The sequence below is a fragment of the Monodelphis domestica genome, chromosome 3 (genome assembly GCF_027887165.1).
Source record: "Monodelphis domestica isolate mMonDom1 chromosome 3, mMonDom1.pri, whole genome shotgun sequence".
Taxonomy (NCBI): domain Eukaryota; kingdom Metazoa; phylum Chordata; class Mammalia; order Didelphimorphia; family Didelphidae; genus Monodelphis; species Monodelphis domestica.
In genome coordinates, this window is record NC_077229.1 from 183,343,756 (window position 1) to 183,369,890 (window position 26,135).

Here is a 26,135-nt window from a genome sequence, read left to right on the forward strand (position 1 = left end):
GGAAAGAAGGAAGGAAGGAAGGAAGGAAGGAAGGAAGGAAGGAAGGAAGGAAGGAAGGAAGGAAGGAAGGAAGGAAGGAAGGAAGGAAGGAAGGGAAGGAGGGAGGAAATAAGGTCCAACAGACCACTAATAGAGGCTTGGGTCACTGCCACAGCATTTAGCCACCCCAGAAAATCAGTTTCAGAGTAGCATCTGACCACTCCTTCTATCCAGCATTGTTTTGGTAAACTAAATTGAACCAACCTTCTCTCCTTTTTTCAAATTTTTCTTTTCCCTGGATCTTGAGATTGAGTGTCACTTCCAGAGCAAAGAAACAAAAACCATGTGAATTTGTGTAGCAGTATGCTTCTACACATTCTTTTGTTCTTGCAGTGTTTCCCTTATATATTTCCCTCTGTTGGACTTCTGGGAGGGTTGAAGGGAGGGAGGAAAGGAGAGAGACAGACAGACAGACAGATGGATGGACCGACAGACAGAGACAGAGGGGAGGAAGGGAGGAGGACAGACAGACAGAGACAAAGACAGAAACAGACAGAGACAGACAGAGACAGAGACAGAGAGGCAGAGAGAAAATATATTTTAAACAAAAGATATTTCTATAGAAAATGTTAAAATGAAACTTTTAAAAATGAGACAATTTCTCTATTACATACAGACTTCTGTTTTTGTCTTTTACAAAAGTTCTCTGAATTCATATGGGAATTCTCTCCATCAATAGCCATCACAACTAGGACTTAGCAATCTCCATTACTTCCTGTGGTCACAAAGGAACTACCTAGTGGCCAATCTTCTGGAAAAGAGCCTCTTTTAACTCAATTGAGGCTGTCCCTCAGACGATAAATTTAGTTATTCTGTCTGTATGCAATGCTGTCTTAGCTCTGAAGGACTGAATAGGATTCAACAACCTGAAGTTTAAGAAGCCAGGGACTCTTCCCTGCCATGATGAGACACTGGAGTAATATTTATATGGAGAATTCAGAAATAAGGAAAGTAAGGTTAATTTTGAGAATGGTTATATTTCTTCTCCCAAGAAATTCTGTTCATTCTTGGTAGTCAACTTATGTAAGAATAAACAACAGGAGAAATGAAATATATTTCTATTTAACATTGAGCTTCCATAAATATTTTTTAATTTATGGGGGTTTTTTTGGTACTTGTATTCCCAGTGCAGTAGATGCTTAATAAACATTTGTTGATTGATTACTAATTTTTCTTTAAAGCATTATATATATATATATACATATATATATATAACTAAAAAGACTCATGTATCTTTTACTACAGGACAAGATGACTAATATAACGTAAGATTGAAAATAGGATCTAGTTTTAAAGCTATAAAAAGGAAAAACATGACATTTTTTAAGAATGGCTTATTCAGACAAAACTAAATAAATCTCATATTTCCAAATAGGACTTAAAATAGCTTGATCTCTGAAGGCAAAGAATATGATTTGAATATATATTCAATTTCTATCCTGGAGCTTACTCTAATGGTCCATATCTGCCAAAGTAAACTAATCAATTTACTTCAATGAGCATTTGTTAAGAGCTGGCACAGTGATTAGAGAGCAGGCCCAGGAGTTAGGAGGACCTCAGTCTAAGTTCTGTCTCTGACACGTACTGGTTATATGACAATTCTTAGCTTTCCAGGAAACCCTCTGAGGTTGTAATTTGTGGAACTTTGTTGTTGTTCAATCATTTTCAGTCGTGTTCGACTCTTTGTGACCTATCTGGAATTTTCTTGGCAAAGACACTGCAATGGTTTTCCCTTTCCTTCTCCATTTCATTTTACAGATGAGGAGACTAAGGCAGAGTTAAATGACTTGCCCAGTGGCACAACTAGTAAATGTCAGAGGCCAGATTTGAACTAAGGAAGATGAGGCTTCCTAATTCTAAACCCAGTACTCAATCCACTGTGCCACCTAGCTGTAAAATTTTGCTAATCTGAATCAACATGGAGAATTTTCTTTTCTGAAATTACAGTTATTTTCATTTTTCCCTAAATTCAATTTCCTGAAATTCCAGAAAGTCACAGATTTATCTGCCATCTCCCCAAAATGCCAGATGTGAGAACTTCAACATAAAATGAAAAAGTATAAGCCCTTAAAGAGGTAAGATTTTATTGAAGAGATTTTAAAACTGCTAGTATAATAAGGGGTATAAAAAAGAAAAAGATTGGGGAAAATTATTGATAATAATAATAATAAATAGCTACATTATAGAGTTCTTACTGTGTTCCAGGTACTTTCCTAAATGCTTTACAGTTTTGATCTCACTTGATTTTCACAAAAACTTGGGAGGAAGGTCATGTTTTCTCTGTTGCACAGATCAGGAAACTGAGACATAGAATTTAAGTAACTTGCCTAGGGTCATATTGTAGTAAGTGCCTGAGGCTGAATTGGAACTCATATCTTCTTAACTTTAGGTCTAGCACTCTATCCATTGCACCACCTAGCTGCCTCTAAACAAAAAAGAGGAAAAAAAAAACATTTCTTTATGACCCAATATAATATATGTCCCAGTGATTTTCTCTCTATCCAGCCTTATGGACAAATGTACTTATTTTGATCAGACCCTTAATGCTATTTTTACTTGTGAGGAAGTGATGTAATGTCATTCTATAAACAATAAGGAAACATTTTGTATAACAAATTATCCCTTCTTTGAGTTTTTTAAATAATAAATTGAGGTTTTCCTTTGTCAGAATCCCCAACATCCCCCTGGGATCTTGAAGAAGGATGAAAATTTCTTATCTTTTGGACTTTTCTATTTTTCTATGGAGAGGTGAGTTGCCTTACCATTAAATTCCAAATGTTGTTAGTTGAGCTGGCCGTTTGTTAGTTAACTGGAAGATTTACTTCAAGAGATGAAGGCTAAGAAGCACATTTGAAGAAACCTAATATTAGAAATCTGCTAGAGAAAATAAAGATTAACATTACGATACTCACTGTAATGCATCAAAGCAAGTGAGGAATGTGTTGCTTTAGGTAAAAGGTCTTTGTGAGAAGGATGGAGCAAAGATTAGGTACAATGAAATCTCTAAAATGGATGATTAAGATTCAAAGAAAGAAAAATTAGAGTGAGTTTCTGCTTATAAGAATATATAAGGTTATTTTTGTTTATTTCATAAAGCAAATTATTGAGCCAATTTATCACTGTTATTTTACCTAGATTCATAGCTACACTTCAGACAAAATGAAAACTAGTCCCTGTCCATAAGGAGTTTACATTTTAGAACTAGGAGGGACTCTAGGGATAATTTAGAATGGGGATCAACAAACTACTGCTGGGCAGGTTAGATATTAAGAATAGTTTTTTTTTTTTACATTTTAAAGTAAACTTTTATTTTATTTTAAAAGTAAAAGTAATTCTTAGCAAGCAGGCCATATGAAATAGGTCATGACAGATTTGGGTCCTTGACTATCATTTGCCCATCCCTGATTTAGAAGAGAACTTGGGAATAATCTATAATAATAATAATAATATATAATAAAATAATAATTTTATGGATCAGAAACTGTTCCAGAACCATTACATATGCAAGATCATACAGCTCCTTTGCTTCAGGGCTAAGACTAGGACCCATGATTTCTAAATGCCATCTTACCCACTAGTGATCTCCAAACACAACTAGCCTTTTGGAAATCAGGGAAGCATGGATAATAATAATAATTGTCACTATATGGCACTATATCCTAGTTCTTGCACTAAATACTTTATAGTTATTATCCCATTTGATCTTCACAAGAACCTTGCTGTTATTATACCCATTTTACAATTGAAGAAATAGAGGCAATGGTTCAGTTACTTTCCCAGGGTCTCACAGCAAGTAAAACTGTGATTTCTAAAGCAGGATTTGAATTCAGGTCATTCTGACTCTACTCCCAGAAATCTATCTACTATGCCACCTAGCTACCTGATTGAGTGTAGAATAGAATTATCTCAGGGTGGAGGGAGTGGAGAGGGGAAGTAAGGAAGAGAGAAGAAAGGAGAGAATTTGGAACTCAAAACTTAAAAAAATAACATTTAAAATTATTTTTTTTCATGTAATGGGGGAAATGTAAAATGTTTTTTTTAAAAAGAGTAGAATTGAAGAATTATTTTTAAACTCAGTGCTTTCAATTATGTAGCTGAGCATAAAATGATTTTTCCTAGTGATTCTCAAAAGAAATGTCTTTCCTTTCATGTCTCTTTCTCTTTTCCTTTTCCTTTATGTTTTCCTTTCCACAATTATTTCAATGCATATTGCCTCCATATCCGAATTTCTAGCTCTGATCCCTCTCCTAAGCACCAGTTAATCATTTCTACTTGTCTGATGGTTACATATACTAGGATATGTTATCATTTCAAATGTAATCTGGGCAATAGAAACAGGAACCAATCTAGGTACTAAGACTGAATTTCATAAATGGAAGGAATTATCCAAGGATCTCCTATAGCAAGGCAATTTTGATGTCCTACCTAATTGTTATAGAAGACCTATATCCTTATTCCAGTGAGTTCAGGAGGGAATGAGGCAGGGTTGCCCTCTATAGATGATTTCCCCACCCATTCTGTTCTGATAGAAAAGCAGCACTGGGAAGGCACTAGTTATCTGAAAGACACGTGTTCTTGATTGGCTATGTAATAATGATGGCCATCTAATTAATTCCTGATAAAACACAGCTACTATAATACGTTTGACAAGCAACTATTGTATTAGGTAATTGATTTAAGGGTTATGGTGATTGAGAGATCAGGTCTGCCACCCCCCTCCCTTTCTCCCCCCTCTTTTTCCCTCCTCCCTCCTCCCTTCCCCCATCAGTTGGTTTCTTCAGTTGATGACACTGGAAGACAACTCTGAGTGAGTTTCCCGATAAAACTAATAGATAGCTCTCTCTTTGGATAGTTTAAACAAGGGGGTTTATTAAGGAAAAGGGGAAGTCAGATAAGTTTGATGGGAGAGAGGGTTTAGGGTTTCCCTAATCTTGAGTAGTCTTAACCAGAGAACAAATTATAAAGTCCTAGATGAAATGGCAGGGCTGGCAGGGTTGAGGATCTTTGAGTTCTAGAAAGAACAGTCAAGAGCCAAAGGAAAAGTTAATATCTTCTAGGTGTCAGGAGAGAAAGGTTCAGCAATCTCTAGGTGCCAAGATCTAAGAGAAAGAGAGCCAGAAGTCTTTCCAGGCAGTTTTGAATCTCTCTTCAACTGCTTCTTCCCAGTGACCTTCTCTTCTGGAATGCACCTTGACTGACAGCTCTGCAAACTTGCAACCCCTTGCCTCTGTTTGCAGGCTTCCTTCATTTCACTTTTCCACACTATCCAGAGTCTGTTTAAAGCCTTCTAATGAGCATTAGCCCCAAACATTAAGGCATAGCTCGTTTATTACATAGCTCATTACATATATGATATAGCTCATTTTTGATAGCTCATATTTTTAAGAATGTTTTTCCTCCTTTCCACAAGCCAAAACTTTCTTTTGCACCTCTTACCAGTACTCCCATTTATGGCCTCTGTATTAGGAGATTCTTTAAGTGAGAAATGATAATTCAAGATCAGATCTGCCAATCTCCTCCCTTCCTCCCTCTTTTCTCCCTTCACCCTCCCTGTCTTACCTCCCTCTTCCCTTCTTCCCTCCCCCTTTCTCTGTTAATAGCACTGAAGTCAGCTCCAAGTGAGTATCTTGGTATATCAAACAAAAGCACTCTCTCTTTTCTAAGTTTAAGTAAGGGGGTTTATTTGGGAGAAGGGGAAAGATAAGAGGTTAAGGGAAAGAGGATTTGAGGTTTCCCTAATACTAAACAATTTCCTAAGTAGGATGATGGTGGAATATAGTTCAGATTTGGGAAAATGGTCAACAGGTCTTGAAGATTCAGTCACTGTAGTACAGCAGAGAGAAACCCAGAGAGCAGGACTTTTGTCCTTTCCTCCTTTCTGTCCCAAGGAAAAAAGTCCCAGTTTTTTTCAGTTTGCCTCCTCCTTTTTTCAAAGGTCCTTCCTGGTCCCCAATTTTAAATAGAATGTCCATCTTGATTGACAGGTTCTGGAGTCCTTGCTTTTCCAGCCTTTGCTGCAGACTTTTCCCCCATCTCTCCTTCACACATTATACCTCTGGATGCAAGCAAGGCTAACCATTTTAATGCCTCTTCTATATAATGGAATTTCAGATCGCTAAAGACAGATCACATGGCTCTTCTCTTCCCCAGTAAATATGCCCAATTTCTTCAACCCAGAGAAGGAAGTAAACAAGGAAAAAAGAAGGTAATAATAACAGATCATTGCTGAAACAGTGGATACTGATAGGGTCACATGTGGGGGTGTAAAGATTGAAAAGAAGACTTTTTGATGATGTGTATATATTTTTTGTAGAAGCAAACAACTGGCAATAAAGTAGATACACCTCAGTTAGGGACTGGCTAAACAATTTGTGTTTGGCACATGAAAGTAATGGAATATTACTCTGTCTGAGGGAATTATGAAGATGAAGAATTTAGAGAAGCATGGGAAGACTTACAGGAACTAATGTAGAGTGAACGTAGTAGAACCTGGAAAATAACAGATATAATGATCACAGCAATGAAAATGTTAAAAAAAACAACAACAGCAAAAACAAATGATAGAACAAACAAAAAACTCCATGGAATTGAATTCTTTGTCATTTTAATTGTCAAGTCTGTCCCAGAGAAAAAGATAAAAAAAGGAGTCTGTTACTTTGCAAAAGGTAGTAGACTTCATGTGTGGATCATTGTATATTGTTAGGCTTGTTATGTGATAAAACATAATTTTACTTAGCCTCTTATCTTTCATTCAATTTATCAATTTTATGATGAATGGCTCTCTGGTTAAGAGAGGCAGGAGTAATATTTTCAGAAATGGAGGATATGTTTAAAATAGCATATCCCTGAACAATATCAAAATAGAAAATTGTTTATAAGGCAAGGAAAGCTTAATGAAAAATTTTTTTTATGAAAAGTGACCCAAGAAGAGACAATTTTCAAGATGTAATGGACAGTATATCAGATTAAACAAAGGATCTGGATTCTAGTCCTCCCTATATCATTAATGAGCCTAGCCATCTGACCACAAGGAAGTCACTTAATATCTTTAGGCCCTACTTGCTTCATCTATAAAATGAAGAGAGAGAAGCTATTAGGAATGAGGTCACTCTGGGTTGTTATCTTACCCCCAAACCCTTTGTGAGGTCTAATTGTTTACTTGCCAATTTAAATGTTTTTTCAAGATTTCAACTTTTACCCATTTTTTCATGAAGTTGAAGGCAAATCTCTAGCAATTTGACAGATACTATTCTGAAAGTAATAGTTTTTTTTTTTTTCCAGAAGCAACTGGGAGGCATATTAATGCACAAGGATGTTGTATACTTCAAACTGCTTGTATTTCAAGTAGACACAGGGGGAGGAAACAAAAATCACGACCCAGGGAGACGGATTTCAGATTCAGATTTTGTTTTTGAATTTGGGGAAGAGGCACAAAGTAGGTCATACGCATTCCAGATCAAGAGAAGCTGCTAGGTTTCATGTAACTATTTGAAGCCTGACTGTCAGACCTGAGATCCAGAGAGTGTAAGATGATGGAGATGAGAATAGGCTTTGTCTTTGAAACCAAGAATCTTTCTGGCACTTCAGGCATGGGTCAACTAGGCAGATAGTTAAAACCCAAACCAGAGACAACATATATTTTCTGTTTATTTTCATTAGTGATGGTGGTGTTGTCAACATGTCTGACTCATAGTGACCCCATTTGGGGTTTTCTTGGCAAACATATTGGAGTGAATTGCCCCTTCCTTCTCCATCTTCTTTTATAGATGAGGAAAGGGGGCAAACAGAATTAATGTGACTTGCCCAGGGACACACTGTGAGTAAGTATCTAAGACTAGATTTGAAATCTTGAAGATGAGTATTCCTGACTCTATCCCCTGTACCACCTAACTGCCCATTAGTGTAGGTTTACAATATTTCAGAGTGATTGGGATTTAGAAAGTAGAGACTTAGATTGGTCTAGGTGACATCAAATGAAATTTGCATGGTACAAAATGAATCAGTAGGGAAAGGAATGAGGTTAAGAAGAAAAAGAGACAGAAAGGAAGCATGGGGCATAGTAGATGGAGTGTTGATCCTAGATCCAAGAAGATCTGCATTCAAATCCTGTCTTACACACTCACTAGTGTATGACCCTGGAAAAATCATTTAAGCTTTTGGAGCCTTGATTTCTTTATATGTAAAATGGGGATAATAAAATCATCTACATCATGGGGGTTTTGGAAAGATCAAATGAGATCATATAATGTGAAGTGCTTTGCCAATCTTAAAACATTCAATTAATTTCATTAATTATTTTTATATTTATTTATTATTTATTTTAATTAATATATATTTATTACTTAATTATTAACTTTATCAGAACAATTGTTTACTTACTTGATCAAGTACACAGTGAGCATCTAACATGTGAGGTGGAGTTAGGTATTTGTGTTCAATCTTAAGACATTCTAGAAATATGAAAAAATTAAAAAAATTATGAGAGTCCCAAGAAAAGACAATTTTAAAGATATAATGGAATGATAATTGGATTAAACAGCAAGAGATCTGGGTTTTGGTCCTTCCCATGCTACTAATTAACTATCTGACCACAAGGACATCACTTAGGATCTCTAGACCCGACTTGCTTTTCTTAGAGGTGATTTCCAGTTTTAAAAATTCTATAAATAATTAATTTCTTAGTAGAAGAAAGGAAAAGCTTGATGTTTTAGCTATGGCAGGGAGACTAGTTGGAAAGATTTTGCATATCTTGAATGTTATATCGCAGAATCAAAATTTGAGAGTTGAATGGGACCTTAATGTCCCTCTCGGCTAAACCATACATAAAAGGAATCGTTTCTCCACTATACTTAATAGATGGTCATCCAGCCTATGTTTGAAGATCTCCAAAGAGGGAGGTCATTATATAATGAGATGACTTGGTGTAGTAGAGAGAGTACTGTACTTGGAGACAGGAAGATATCAATGTGAATCTTGCTTCTGGCACTAATCTGTTCCTAGGCAAACTTATTGATCTCTCTGCATTTATTATTATATCTGTGAAATGGGGATAAACTACCTCACAGAGTTGTCAAAATGATCAAAAGATATGATATGTGTAAACACAAAACTTAAAGCACTATATAAAAGTTAGCCATTGTTATTATTCATCATAAGCATGTATTATGTTTATGGCACATTACATATATTACAAATATTGTGTATCTCATTACACATACTTCACATGGGACAGAGTAATATTACATAGAATGTCAAATACATTTCATTACACAAAATACACATTTGAATTTGTCACATATATTGCATATAATGTATGCTACTAGCATTAAATGTTCTATTAGAATATATTATAAATGCTACATATTAAACAATATGTTATTTATTTTGCTTTGTATGCATTGTGTGACATATATTGTCATATATTGCATTCCATGTTATATTGTAGGTATTGCATAAATTAGAATTAAGAGAATTATTTATTTATATCAATACTAAGTATTGCATATACTTACATATTACATTGTAAGTATCAAATGCATTACATTAAAGGTTTTTCCCTTTTTGACTAGTTATTCCATTCTTATGGAGAATTTCCAATTCAAAAACTCCCTTTATGAAAGAAAATTTCCACTTGATCTACAGCTGATACTCTTAGAGATTAAGTGACTTACGTGTCCATGGTCATTTAGTGTATGTGTCAGAGGCAGGGCCTGAACCCATTTCTGCCTTACTGTAAGGCTACAACTCCATTCCCTATATCATATTGACTATTATATACATTTTATATAATGTATTATACTTGATGTGTATTTTAGAGATATGTATTATATTCCTGTTCTGATTTTTCCAATTATTCCTTCATAATTTACCATCCTTTTCCTTAATGATGTTTTAAGCCCAATTTAATAAATGGCTATTGGTTTTGGGACAAATTGATAGGCATGCTGGAAAATACATATGGTAATTTTCATATTTCATAGGATCACACTATTCTAGAGTTGGAAAGGACTCTAGGAGCCATCTAGTCTAACCCATTCTGGAACAAAAGAGTCTCCTCTCCAAAAATTAAGTGGCCATAATGCATGTGTATGGAGATCTCTCATGAAGGGGAACTTACTTTCTCTGAAGTGTCAGTCATATCTTATCTTCACTAAAGTGGGTGTACAAAGTGGTCAGTGAAGACCAGTACCTCTGATGTGAGGGTTTGTCAAACCTTATTTTTTTTTCAGGGTTGCTTTCCTCCTTTGGTGAATCCCTGATACCTAACTCTCACAGTGACCACATCCTGGTTAAACTGTCTTCATAGGCAGGTAAACCAGGTTAATGGTAACCAATTGTTGAGTTGGGGGGGGGTGTCTATCTCAAGCATGTGAAGACATCCCCCTCTTTGGAATGAACTGATGAGAACAATTTGTTCTAATATTTATGAAGGTGGCTGAAGCAGGTGCTGTGGAGCACTTACAGAAGAAGTCAAGGTCATCCACTACATCCTGTTGCCACTGGACTTCAATGATTGGAAGAGAGAATGAAGTCCATCCCTTTGTACTACTCTGCCTCACTTAAATCCAATTTCTGTGTGGGTCAAAAGACATTGCTCATACCATTTTACCAATTACCATTTTACTGTTTTATTATCTTATTATTTTACTTCTATCTCAAAAGTCCTGTGGTAATGGACAAGCAATGAAACAGCAAGTGAACATATACTCAGAGCTGTAGTCACAATCCTGCACATAGGCAGCCTGGAGCAGAGGATCATCTTCTCACTGGGAGTGGCAGTGGGAGCAGTGGGATTTTGCAGTCCTCTGGGTGTGTCTGAGCAACCTTTTTAAAGGACTGCACTACTCATCTGTGGGCATGAGGAAGGGACTAGAAAAGGTATCCTAAAATTGTCTGCTTGAAGCTGTCTGTTTCACTTAGCCAAGACTTGTTTACTGTATCAGGTAGGGATATACCTTGGGATCAAAACATGAAAAAGTGATTCCACTCACCATTGGTACATGAAATGTGTGCATATTTATGGACAACATGAAAACCAATAGACCTAAAAGACAAACAGCTCTTATTGTGAGAGATCTCAGCAGGTATTACTTTGAAATAGCAGCCTTGTGTTAAACAAGGCTGGCAGATGAACCCCAGCTTACCGAAGTCAGAGCCGGATAAACATTTTTCTGGAGTGGTCACTGCAGTGAGGAGCTCAGTGAAATTGTGCCTAGGTTTTACAATCAAATCAAGTCAAGTCAATAAGCTTGTCTCTTCCCCATTGGAGTGAGAGACTCATGACAATGTGATTTCGACTTGTAGAAAAGTGCTATGAAATCATCATCAATGCATATACTCTCACTGTGACTAAATCTGATGAGGTCAAAGAAAAATATTAAGAAAACCTGGAAATGCTGATCAGCAGTGTGCCAAAAGAGAATAAATTTGTAATTCTGGGTGACTTTAATGCCAGAGTAAGCACAGATTATCTAACATAGCAGGGAGACCATGTGAGGAATGGAGCTGGAAATAGCCATTACTACTGAAGACTCATGTGTCTCACGATATTCTAATCCCCAATACTCTTTTCCATTTACCAAAACAAAACTATGAACATACTCTCAAAGAAAACATTGGTATTTATTAGAAGATGCCATTGTAAAGAAAAGAGAAAGACAACATGTGAATGTGGTGAAGGTGATGTGTGGTACAGAATGCTGGACTGATCATGGACTTATCCTCTCCAAGATAAAAATTCAAATTTAAGAAAAACTGTAGCCTCAAGACAAGACCACTGCCAGAAGACAATGTCAACAGATTAGAGCACTTCTCAGTGCTGGGACAGTTTGTTGCTGACTTGCAGGGAAAGCTGAGCCAACACACAGTTGGCAACTGTGAAGCAGAAAAGGAGTGGGCAGTTTTCAAAAATTTGATGTACAACACTGCATTTACTTATCTGGACCAAAGTACCCGTAAACATCAGGATTGGTTTGATGAAAAGGATAGGGAAATTCAGACGGCATTAAATGAAAAATATGCATAGGGTCTATTACCAGGATAACTTTTTCTTTCTATAAGGAGGCATCATTTAACTCTATCAAAAGTAAAATACAAATGAAGCTTAGAGAGAGGATCCTTGAATAAGTAAGAAGGCAGATGAAAATCAGTTTTATGCTGATAGTAACAACCGAAAGCCCTTTTGTGATGTCCTGAAGATTACTTATGGTCCAGAGACCTTTGGTGTATCTATTACTTAGCACTGGTGGAGCTACCTGATCAGTGACAAAGTCATGATGCTGGAGAGATAAGCAGAACACAGTATTCTTAACAGATTATAATTAATCAATGCTGAAGTCATTAGCAGTATACCTCATGTTAAAGTCAATCACTTTAGCCAAACTTTCAGTTGAAGAAGAGGTTTTGAATGCCATTAAGCTCTTTTCATGAGGCAAAAGCCCTATTGCTAATTCCATTCCAGCAGAGATATTCAAGAAAGAGGGTCCATTGATCATACAAAAACTAATTGAAATCATCCAGCTTATATAGCATGAGGAGGCTATCCCCCAGGTGATGAAGGATGCCTTCTTTGAACACTTCTAGAAAGTAAAAAAAAAATAGGTCATATCATGACAGTCAAGAGGGGAGTCTCTTTGTCATTGCAAACATGATTCTTACCAGAGTGCTCCTTAATAGGCTGGTTCTTCACCTGGAATGTGGTAACCTCCCTGAAAGCCAATGTGGCTTCAAAAAAGACCAATGAATGTTTGATATGACATTTAAGGGCAACTGCCAGGAGCAGAAGAGAGGTCTATACACATTTTTCAATCTGACCAAGGCCTTTGATACAGTCAGTCATGGGGACTTGCAGAAAATCATGGCAAAATTTGGTATGTATGTATGATAGCTCCATGACAGCATGCTTGCATGAGGTCTGGATAATGGGTAATTCTCTTGTGCTTTATCAGTCACCAATGGAGTAAAGCAGGTCTGTGTGTTTAATCCCATGGTTTTTAGCATGATATTTTCAACAATGTTGTCAGACACCTTCAATGATAATGAAAATGGCATTAAAGTCAGATAACATACTGGTGGTAACTTATTTAACTTGAAAAGATTACTTTGTGCATGACACTTGCTATTCATAGATGCATTCAATGCAGCCTCTGAGACTAAGATACAACAGAGCATGGACTGATTCTCTGCTGCCTATGCTAATTTTGGCCTGACTATTAACTTGAAGAAAGCAGATGTTTTCCACCAAATCCATACATGGAACCATCACTTCTGCAAACAGAGAAATTTTGAATGTTGGGGATAAATTCACTTACCTTGGCAGTATACTTTACAGAGATGTCCATGTAGATGATGAGGTTGATGCACACATTGTCAGAGCTAGCTCAGTGTTTGGAAGTGTTGGAGATAAGATAATATGTTGTCTACCAAACTGAAAGTCTATAGAACTATTATGTTGATTTCATTGCTGTGTACCTGTGCAACCTGGACAGTCTACCAGTGCCATGCCAAGAGATTGAATCACTTCCATTTGAATTGTCTTGGGAAGACTTTATGTATGAGGAATAATCAATGAAAATGCCTAGAATTAGGAGATGGAGTTTCTTATGCATGGAATAGGAAGAAGAAGTCCAATATTATTGGATTGCAGAATATATTGAAGAGTGTAAAATGTAAGAAGACTGAAGACATCAGGGTTAGGATAGGGTCAAGAAGGACTCTGAACACAAAACAGAGGATTCTCTACTCTGGAAGTGATAGGGAGACATTGAAGTTTATTGTGTAAGGAGATGCAGTTGAGTTGAAAGTTGACTGGAATGAGAAGAGAATTATGTGAGGTAGGATAGACTAAGCAATAGTCTAGGTGTAAATAGATGAGGGCCCAAACCAGGTATCATAGGAGAGAAGGGGGCATCTAGAAGAGATTTTTATAAAGGTAAAATCAATAGACTTTGCCAAAAGACTGGATATGGAGTATTAGAGAGAATGAGGGGTTGAGAATAACATGTAGGTTTGTCAACTTAGGGGACTGAAAGGAAGTATTACACTTGATATAAAGGGGGTGCTTAGAAAAGGGGTAGGTTTAGATATATTAATTGTTCACATATCTATAGAACATCTACTTCAAAATATCTAGTAGCTAGTTGGAGATGTAAGGCTAGAGGTCATCAGAGAAGTCAGGGCTGAAAAAGTAGATTTGAGAATCATCAGTATAGAGATCGTGATTGAATCCATAGGAGCTAGTTTATTTAATTCTTTTTAATTAATTAACAAATTAATTATAGAAGAATATTTTTCCATGGTTAAATGAGTCATGATTTTTCCCACCCCTTTTCCCTCCCCTTCTCAGGGCTGATATTCAAAATCTGTTTCCATATTATCCATATTTGCAATAGAGTGATTATTTAAAGTCAAAATCCCCAATCATATACCCATTAAGCCATGAGATCAATCATATGTTTTTCTTCTGTGTTTCTATTCCCACAGTTCTTTCTCTGGATGTGAATAGCGTTTTTTTCTCATAAGTCCCTCTGGATTGTCCTGGGTCATTGCATTGTTGTTAGTAGAGAAGTCCATTACATTTGATTATGCCATAATGTAGCAGACTCTTGTATAATGTTCTCCTGGTTCTGCTCCTTTCTCTCTGTATCAATTCCTGGAAGTCATTCCAGTTCACATGGAATTCCTCTAGTTCATCATTCCTTTCCACACAATAATATTCTATCACCATCAATTACCACAATTTGTTCAGTCATTTCCCAATTGATGGACACCCTCCCCATTTTCCATTTTTTTGCCAGTACAAAGAGTATGGCTTTAAATATTTTTGTACACATATTTTTCCTTATTCATCTCTTTGGGGTACAAACCCATCAGTGTATCAAAGGGCAGGCAGTCTTTTAAAGCCTTATGGGCATAATTCCAAATTGCTTTCCAGAATGGTTGTATTGATTCACAACATAGGAGATAGTTTCGAGAGAGAAGAGAAGAGGGGCTAAAGGCAGAGCTCTATGAAACGACCATGGTTAGCAGGTGTGACCAGGTTAAATATGCACCAAAGAGGACCTAGAAGGAGCTGTCTGATAGGTAGGAGGAAATCCAAGGGAGAGCAGTGTCCTGGAATCCTACAGTGAAAGGAGTATCAAAGTGAGGTTGACTGACAATGTCAAAGGTGGCAAAGAAGTCAAGAAGAAAGTTAAGAAAAGGCCTCTTGGGATGTAGCTGGCTAGCTCAATGGATTAAGAGCTAGACCTAAAGATGGGAGGTTCTAGGTTCAAATGTGACCTCAGACACTTCCCAGCTGTGTGACCATGGGCAAGTCACTTAACCCCCATTGCCTAGCCCTTACCACTCTGTTGCCTTGGAATCAATATCTTGGAATCAAAATAAGGGTTTTTTTAAAATAGCCTTTTGGATTTGTTAATTAATAGATCATTTGTAATTTTGGAGAAAGTAGTTTTGATTAAATGATGGGCTCTTAATCCAAGCCATAAGAAGTTGAGAAATAATTTTGTCACAAATCATCATGATAAGGAGATAAGTGACTAAAGACAAAATGACAGAATAAAGTTGAACTGATTCACCAACTAGTTAAGATGGATAAAAAAGGAGGGTGATGGCCTGGGAGAAAACTAAGAAATGTTCTGTACTTAGACTCAAAAGCAAAAATGGTGGATATATGCCTGAAAATTCCTTTTCCAATATTAACAATGAAGAGGTTTAAGTTGGTAGAGGAATTTGCTGAAATAAAAGAACATTGATGAGTCCTGCTTTAATAAATTGCACCAACTAAAAATCCAGATTTAGAAATAGGTAAATGAGAAGTTGATCATACAAATAACAAGATGATTCTTTATTTCACACCCTCTATTTCCTTTTCTATTTAATATAAAAGTCTTTTATTAAGTTTAGAGCACTGTTAGGTCTTGGGGAAATGCAAATCTTACATACTAGAAACAGTGCCTACCTTCAAGGAGCTTGTTAGTTGGGGTTAAGACATTTGCAGAAAGAACAATAATATAGTACTTGATAGAGGTACTTTGGCCTAGTGAGTAAGGGGCTATTCTTGGAGTCAATGAATCATTCAATAAATCAACAAGGATTTTTAAAGTGCTTCTATGTGTCAGGCTCTGTGCTAGGTACTGGAAATATAAAGACAAAAATGAAACAGTTTTTGACCTCAAGGAGCTTACATTATAAGAAGGGAAGGATAAGCACACACAATTATAAACAAAATAAATATAATGTAACTTTTTTGGAGATGGGCTGGATTGCACTTGCTGATGGGAAACTTGGGAAAGATCTGTTTGATATGTGACAACAATGGAGGCATTTCAGAGAGCACAAAGTATGTAGTCTGATTTGACTATCATAGACTATGAAGGGAATGAATTTGAAGTAAAGATGGAAGAGGGTAGCAACAGTGTGTAAGATTTTGAATGCCCTGCAAAGGTGTTTAAACTTTAAAAAGGAATGACAAAAGGTTTAAGAAAGATTATTCTTTCTAAAAGTGGAATGTTGAAAGATGGATTGGAGGGGAAATACAAGGGTGAGGATGGTAGAGGATATCTCCAAGGAGGTTATTGTAATAGTCCAGCTGAAAATAAAGAACTATACTAAGGGGATAATAGTATTAATAGGAGAGGATGAATGGAAGGCTTGTTATGGTGGTAAGATCAACAGATTTCAAACCTGATTGGATGTGAGTGGGAAGGAAAAAGCCAATCATTTTCAAAATGGTAGACTAGGTAAATCATTATGTCCCAGTAAAATAAATAAAATTAGTTATAGGGTAGGTTTATGGGGAAAATAATAATAACAAATGCCCAAGAACTATATAGTGCTTTATATATGACTTATATTTTACTTAAGGTTATAAAGTGTTTTCCTTACAACACCATCAAATACATAATGCAAGAATTTTTATCCCCATTTTACATAAAAGAATCTGAAATGCAAAGAGGTTAAATGACTTATTCAGGGTTAATTGACAAATTGTGTGTGACAGCCTGCAGATAGGACTCTATTTAGGTTTCCTTACTCCAGGTTTGAGATATTGATGGAGGTCCCTGCTGGAAAGTCCCCAAGAGCTTTTGAAGATGCAAGTCTAAAGCTCAGGAGTAGTAAAATTATGCCCAGAACTAGTAGTGAAAAAATATATTTTCTATATCTATAGTTTTATATATATACATATACATGTATATATATATCCATATATACCTAAATACATGCACACATATACCTATCCACACACCCATTTGTGTGTGTGTCTGTGTGTCTGTGTGTATGCATAGTTGATGTGCATGGTATAGTATATAGTGTATGTATATGTGTTTATATATAGGTACATAAGATCATCAAGAGACTGTGAAGATTAAATTTAACTCCCCCCTGATTGTGAAAATGAAATTAATTAACTCTCCTCTGATTGTGAAGATTAAATTGTAACCCCTGCCCATTTTTAGATTTAATCACCAAATGTCTAAACACTCCATTCACACTTGAGTGGGGGAGGTCTGTGACCCACATGTGCAATAGTGGGTGATGAATCACAATTAAACTGACTGCCTCCTGGGAAGTCCTCAAAAAGGCTTTAGATTATGATTTGTCCACACCAAATTGCATCATAGGAAGTGATGCAAAAGAAAGTGTCTTTAAAAGGGAGTCACAACTTCCTGAGTTCTGTACAGTTCTTCATTCTTTGGAGTGGTAACTGGTGGAGAATCTACTGACCGGACCCAAGACTCTGTTCCTGGTGAGGCTGTTCTAAAATCTCTTCCTTTGAACTGACATGTGGTGAGTGAAAATCCGACTCTTAACTGCTGGATTTTCTTAAAAAACAAACAAACAAACAAAAACTAGCCTCAGGAGAGAATTACCTCTTGAGAGAGACACTTCTCTGGGTTCTCGACTTTGCCGAGGCCCAAGGACTAACTCTCCCTGCTCAGGTTGAGCCAGAGACCAGGAATAAATTACTTAGTGCCTAAGCTAGATATCTTACCCTAACCTCTCTCTGATTTTCTTACTTTACTCTTTCTATATTTTGTTAATAAATTGTAAATAAATTTCTTTGGAATTAATATAAATTCCTGGTGATCCTATTCTTAAATAACCCAGTCTAACCCTTTTATATAAATCCCTATTTCTCCCCTTGCAAGACAGAATATAGAGAAAAGTTGAAGCCAGAGCCCTGGATTTAACTTCAACTAGCTAAATTTCATTGGTCATGTTTTTAGTTATTTTCACTAAATATATATAACTAAGAACTTAACTATTACATGTCCTCTACTACCAAAGGCTGCCTGCTTATCTTTTTTTTTTTAATTTTTTTCCCCCACTCCTCAAGAAGGCTTTGCTGGGCCATGTTGAAAAAGTGAAAAATGAGAGAGAAAACCTTGGAGGTTTTCTAATTCATTTGATCTATGTAAACAGCCAAAATGGATCACGCAGGTCTCAAAAGAACACAGTTTTATCCCATTCCACTGAAACTCTTTGTTAACTGAAACACTCATTCAGCTTCAGTGCACCAAAATGATCCCCACAAAGCTGAGAAACAGAACACTCAAACCAGACAAACTCAGGATCCAAGGATTAGAGTTTGGGAATCAATTTGTTGTCTGATCAGAGCAGGAGGTTTGAGAATAGATTGCTGCTGCTACCAGCTTAATCCTTTCCTGATGGGTAGGTAAAACAAACAAACATATTCTAAAGCTTTCTGCAGGCTGCTTTGGAGACAGGAGGGGTGGGACAGTGTCTTTCTTCTTAAATTTTATTTTTCTTGACATGATTTTTAACCCTTATAAAATAAAGGTTATGTGGCTGAGAATATTGGGGGTCACTCTTTGCCTTGCAGCTCTCAGTATTCTTTTTCATTTTTCTAGTCTCACCAGTCAGCATTCAATGAGCACTTATTAGACACCTACTGTGTTCCTATAACTACACTAAACACAGTACTAAATTAGAAAAAGAAACAATTCGCCCTCAAGGAGCCTACAATTGAGCAGGGTCCAAACAATACACAAAAAGAAGCTTAAAAGGTTGGGCTAGCCCCAGAAGATACCAGGTGAGCAGACATGATGTTAGTAGAGTTGAAACCCCACAGGCAACTGATGGAAAGTGGAGAATTAGCTGGAAATTCTGAGCCCTTTATAATGGGGCAATTTGCTCCTTTCTCAAGCTTTCCAAACTGACATCATTAGATTCTGAGATATCAAGCTAAAAGATAATAGATTACTGAAAATTAGCTATAAATAATCTTTTTTATTCTGCAGCTATTTTTCTACTTTTTCCCTTCCCAAGTATTGATGGTTGAAAGAATAGGGCTATGAGAGAAAATGATTATGGCTCCTTTCCATTTCAAGTCAATACATTCAACCTAGAGTCAATGTCTTAGAAAAAGCCTTGGACTATGAGTCAAAAGACTTTGTCTTCATGTCTTTGGTAAGGAAGCAGAGTCAATTACAAAGGACAGAGGCAAAACTGAAGCCACAGCATTTAAGTTCACATCCCAGCTCTGTAAGTAGCTATGTGTGTGACCTTGGAAAAGCCACTTAGCTCTCTTGGACTCAGGTCCCTTATCCATAGAATGAAGCAGTTGGACTGAATGGCTTCCATGTTCCCTTTCAGTACTAGATCTTTGATCCTGTCATCTTTAAGTGAGTGGCATAGATGATCTCTAGTAAACCTAGAGCTAGTAGATAGAGCTTCAGACCTGGATTCAAGAAAGCCTGAGTTCAAATATGGTCTCAGACACTTACTACTAAACTTAACCTTTTTGCCTCAGTTTCCTTATCTGTAAAATGAGCTGGAGAAGGAAATGGCAAAATCATCCAAATATCTTTGCCAAGAAAACCCCAAATGGAATCATAAAGACATGACTGAAATAACTGAACAATAACGATATCTGTCCTGCCTATCTCCCAGGGCTATTTTGAAGAACACATGACATCATGATCATGACCATGCTTTGAAAACTGCTATAGATGATGGACCTGTGATTCTGATAGCTTAAGGAACTTGAAGGTGGAAAAACCTCTTTACTGATGTAAATTGACATTCCCTGTAATTTAGAGTCTTCTAGAGCAGAGAGGATAAGTGACTTACCCAGGATTACACAGCCAGTTTTTGTCAGAGGTGTGATTTGAACCCAGATCTTTTTGGCTTCGAGTTCATATCTCTACTAAACTAAGATACCCTTTCTACTGAAAACTACAAAGTGCTATAAAAATAAGGCATTTATTCTCTGTCTACAATCATTTCTCCACAGAAGTTTTTCTTGGATGACTCAATAGCACAGAGGCAACTCTGGTACCCTCAAAGGCTCTGTTAGTGGAGCACAAGCTTTCTGAGGTCCTACCAAACCAGAAAGGCTTTGAGTAAAGCCTGGTGATGGTCTAGATGTTTATTGTCCAAACACTAGTCTAGTTTTGTTTGGGGACGCTCAACGCAGGATTGCCAGCAAAAGGCTAGATTTGTCAGCCAGCTATCTACTCACTCACAGGCCAGGCTATCTATTAAACCATAAAGAGGTTCCCATCTACACTGGGAAGGATATACTCAACTAAACTATGAATCCTTCATGGACTAAGGCAGAAAAGCTCACTGCCTCAGCATCACTACAAATGCTGCTCCTTATCTCTAAGGTGGTACAGTAGATAGAGCACTAGACCTGGAGGCAGGAAGTTCCTAGTTCTCCTTGAATTTAATGCCTTCCTTCTCTTATATGTGTTATCTGTACATTGGATTTGCTTGTTGAAGCCTCATATACTTATTAGCTATGTGACCTTAGTCAAGTCATTCTATCTCTGTATACCTTAGTTTTCTTAACTGTAAAATGGAGCTAATAAAAGTACCCACATTAAAGGTTTCTTGTGAGAATCGAATGAAATAATATTTGTAAAATATTTAGTACAATGCCTTGTGCAGGTTCTTTTTTTAATTATTATTTTATTTGGTCATTTTCAAACATTATTCATTAGAAACAAAGATCACCTTTTTCCCCCTCTCTCGGTGCCCCCACCCCTCCCATTGGCGATGCATGATTCCTCTGGGTATCACATGCGTCCTCAACCCAAGCCCATTTCCATGCTAATGGTTTCCATAGTAGGGTGTTCATTCAGAGTCTCTCCTCCATCATATCCCCTCCACCTCTGCAGTCAACCTGTTATCCTTTCTCCATGTTTTTACTCCCACCCTTTGTCCTCTGCTTGTTAGTAATGTTTTGTTTTGTTTTTTTTTTCTCCTTGGTCCCTGCAGGTTGTTCAGGGTCATTGCATTGCCACTAATGGAGAAGTCCATTACTTTCAATTGTACCACAGTGTATCAGTCTCTGTGTACAATGTTGTCCTGGCTCTGCTCCTCTCACTCTGCATCACTTCCTGGAGGTTGTTCCAGTCTCCATGGAATTCCTCCACTTTATTATTCCTTTTACAACAATAGTATTTCATCACCAACATATACCACGATTTGTTCAGCCATTCCCCAATTGATGGGCATCCCCTCATTTTCCAGGTTTTTGCCACCACAAAGAGTACAGCTATGAATATTCGTGTACAAGGCTTTTTCCTTGTTGTCTCTTTGTACAAACCCAGCAGTGCTGTGGCTGGATCAAAGGGCAGACGGTCTTATATCGCCCTTTGGGCATAGTTCCAAATTGCCCTCCAGAATGGTTGGATCAATTCACAACTCCACCAGCAATGAATTAATGTCCCCACTTTGTCACATCCCCTCCAACATTCATTACTTTCCTTCACTGTCAAGTTAGCCAATCTGCTAGGTGTGAGGTGATACCTCAGATTTGTTTTGATTTGCATATCTCTGATTATCAGAGATTTAGAACACTTTTTCATGAGCTTAATAATAGTTTTGATTTTTTGGCTGAAAACTGCCTATTCATGTCCCTTGCCCATTTATCAATTGGAGAATGGCTTGATTTTTTGTACAATTGCTTTAGCTCTTTATAAATTTGAGTAATTAGACCTTTGTCAGAGGTTTTTGTTATGAAGATTGTTTCTCAATTTGTTGCTTTCCTTCTAATTTTGGTTATATTGGTTTTGTTTGTACAAAACCTTTTTAATTTGATGTAATCGAAATTATTTATTTTACATTTTGTGACTCTTTCTATGTCTTGCTTGGTTTTAAAGTCTTTCCCCTCCCAAAGGTCTGACATGTATACTATTCTGTGTTCACCTAACTTACTTATAGTTTCTTTCTTTATGTTCAAGTCATTCACCCATTCTGAGTTTATCTTGGTGTAGGGTGTGAGGTGTTGATCCAGACCTAATCTCTCCCACACAGTCTTCCAGTTTCCCCAGCAGTTTTTGTTAAATAGTGGATTTTTGTCCCAAAATCTGGGGTCTTTGGTTTTGTCATAGACTGTCTTGCTGAGGTCAGTTACCCCAAGTGTATTCCATTGATCCTCCTTTCTGTCTCTTAGTCAGTACCAAAGTGTTTTGATGACCACTGCTTTATAGTATAGCTTGAGATCTGGGACTGCAGGGTCACCTTCCTTTGTATTTTTTTTTCATTATTTCCCTGGATATCCTTGATCTTTTGTCCTTCCAAATGAGCTTTGTTATGGTTTTTTCTAATTCAGTAAAAAAATTTTTTGGAAGTAAAATGGGTATGGCACTAAATAGATAGATAAGTTTGGGTAGGATGGTCATTTTTATTATATTGGCTCGTCCTACCCATGAGCAGTTAATATTTTTCCAATTGCTCAAGTCTAGTTTTAATTGTGTGGAGAGTGTTTTGTAGTTTTGTTCATATAGTTCCTGTGTTTGTCTCAGGAGATAGATTCCTAAGTATTTTATTTTGTCTAAGGTGATTTTGAATGGGATTTCGCTTTCTAATTCTTGCTGCTGAGATGTGTTGGAAATATATAGGAATGCTGATGACTTATGTGGATTTATTTTATATCCTGCAAATTTGCTAAAGTTGTTGATTATTTTGATTAGCATTTTTGTTGATGCTCTAGGATTCTTTAAGTAGACCATCATGTCATCTGCAAAGAGTGATAACTTGGTCTCCTCCTTGCCTATTTTAATGACTTCAATTTCTTTTTCTTCTCTAATTGCTATTGCTAGTGTTTCTAGTACAATGTTAAATAATAGAGGTGATAATGGGCATCCTTGTTTCACTCCTGATCTTATTGGGAATGCATCTAGTTTATCCCCATTGAAGATGATGTTAGCTGATGGTTTTAGATATATACTGTTTATTATTTTTAGGAAAGACCCTTCTATTCCTATGATTTCTAGTGTTTTAATAGGAATGAGTGTTGTATTTTATCAAAGGCTTTTTCTGCATCTATTGAGATAATCATGTGGTTTTTGTTGGTTTGCTTGTTGATATGGTCAATTATGTGGATGGTTTTCCTAATATTGAACCAGTCCTGTATTCCTGTTATGAATCCTACTTGATCATATTGAATGACCCTCCTAATCACTTGCTGAAGTCTTTTTGCTAGTGTTCTGTTTAAGATTTTTGCATTTATGTTCATTAGGGAGATTGGTCTATAATTTTCTTTCTCTGTTTTTGATCTACCTGGCTTTGGAATCAGTACCATATTTGTGTCATAAATGGAGTTTCGTAGCACTCCCTCTTTGTTTATTGTGTCAAATAGTTTGTATAGTATTGGGGTTAGCTGTGCTTTGAATGTTTGATAGAATTCACTAGTGAATCCATCAGGCCCTGGGGATTTTTTCTTAGTGAGTTCTTTGATGGCCTGTTGGATTTATTTTTCTGATATGGGATTATTTAAAAATTCTATTTCTTCTTCTGTTAGTCTAGGCAGTTTATATTTTTGTAAATATTCATCCATATCACCTATATTGGCATATTTATTGCCATATAATTGGGCAAAGAAGTTTTTAATGATTGCCTTAATTTCCTCTTCATTGGAGGTAAGGTCCCCCTTTTCATCTATGATACTGTTAATTTGCTTTTCTTCTCTCCTTTTTTTAATTAGGTCGAACAGTACCTTGTCTATTTTATTTGTTTTTTCAAAGTACCAGCTTCTTGTCTTATTTATTAGATCAATAGTTCTATCACTTTCCATTTTATTAATTTCTCCCTTAATTTTTAGGATTTCTAATTTGGTTTTCTTCTGGGGGGTTTTAATTTGTTTGCTTTCAAGTTTTTTTATTTGCATGTCCAATTCATCGATCTCTGCCCTCCCTAATTTGTTAACATATGCACTCAGGGATATACATTTTCCTCTGAGTACTACTTTGGCTGCATCCCATAAGGTTGGAAAGGATGTCTCACCATTGTCATTTTCTTCAATGAAATGATTAATTGTTTCTATGATTTCTTCTCTAACAAATTTTGGAGCATCATATTATTTAATTTCCAATTGGTTTTTGATTTTGCTGTCCATGTACCCTTACTGATCATTATTTTTATTGCCTTATGATCTGAAAAAGTTGCATTAATTATTTCTGCTTTTCTACATTTGTATGCCATGTTTTTATGACCTAGTGTATGGTCAATCCTTGTGAATGTGCCATGTGCTGCTGAAAAGGAGGTGTATTCCTTTTTGTCCCTATTTATTTTTCTCCATATATCTATCAACTCTATTTTTTCTAAGATTTCATTCACTTTTTTACTTCTTTTTATTTATTTATTTATTTGATTTATCTAAATTTGATAGTGGTTGGTTCAGATCTCCCACTAGTATAGTTTTACTATCTATTTCCTCCTTCAATTCTCCTAGTTTCTCCATTAGAAATTTGGGTGCTATACCATTTGGTGCATACATGTTGATTAGTGATATTTCCTCATTGTCAATACTGCCTTTTATCAGGATGTATTTACCTTCCCTATCCCTTTTAATCAGGTCTATTTTTGCTTTGGCTTTGTCAGATATCATGATTGCTACTCCTGCCTTCTTTCTGTCAGTTGAGGCCCAATAGGTATTCTGAACTTGTGAGTTTCTACCTGCCTCATGTGTGTTTCTTGAAGACAACATATGGTAGGGTTTTGGATTCTAATCAATTCTGCTATTTGTCTATGTTTTATGGGTGAGTTCATCCCATTCACATTCAATGTTATGATTGTCATTTGTGAATTCCACAGCATTTTGATATCCTCCCCTAATTCTGACTTTTCTTCCTTAGCTATAACCTTTTAAACCTGTGGTTTATTTTAAATCAGTGCCCCTAGTCCCTTCCCTTGTTATGCTTCCATTTCTAGCCCCTCCCTTTTTGTTCCCTTTCCCTACCCCCTCTCCTTCCCTCCCTTTTTGTGTTCCCTCCCCCGCTCCCCTCCTTAGTTTTCCCTTCTCCCTTACCCTGTTGGATAAGATAGAATTCAAAATCCCAATGGATTTAGATGCTCTTCCCTCTCACAGTTGGTTTCACTGAGAGTAAGGTTTAAGTCATAGCAATTAGCTCTCTTTTCCTCTCCTTCTTATAAGAGAATTCTTCCCCTCCCCTTCCCGTGTGTATCTTTGTATGACAAAGATTGTTCTATTTAATTTATTTCTATTTCTTCAAGTATATCTTAGTACCATCATTGATTTCCCCCTTCCTTTTTCTTTCTTTTTTTCTCCCTCCCCTCCAAATCATGTTAATGCCCCAATCTTTCCCTATGAGTGATTCTTCTGATTACTCTATTAATGCATACAATTTTTGAAAGTCGCACATAACATTTCCCCCATATGTTAGTATATATAATTTGATCTAATTGTGTCCCTTATAGAAGAGAGTTTGAATGAAAGAGAAAAAAGCACTTTTTTACTTTTCCCTTTCTTTCATATTTACCTTTTCATGTTTCTCTTGCTCTTTGTGTCTGGATGTCAAACTTTCTACTGAGTTCTGGTCTTTTCTTTATGAATATTTGGAAATCTTCTATTTTGTCGAATGCCCATACTTTCCCCTGGAAGAATATAGTCAGTTTTGATGGGTAGTTGATTCTTGGTTGAAGACCCAGTTCTCTTGCCTTTCTGAATATCGTGTTCCAGGCTTTACGGTCTCTTAGCATGTTCGCTGCTAGGTCATGTGTGATCCTTATTGACACACCTCTGTATCTGAAGTTTCTCTTCCTAGCTTCTTGTAATATTTTCTCCTTAGCTTGGAAGCTCTTGAATTTAGCAATTACAT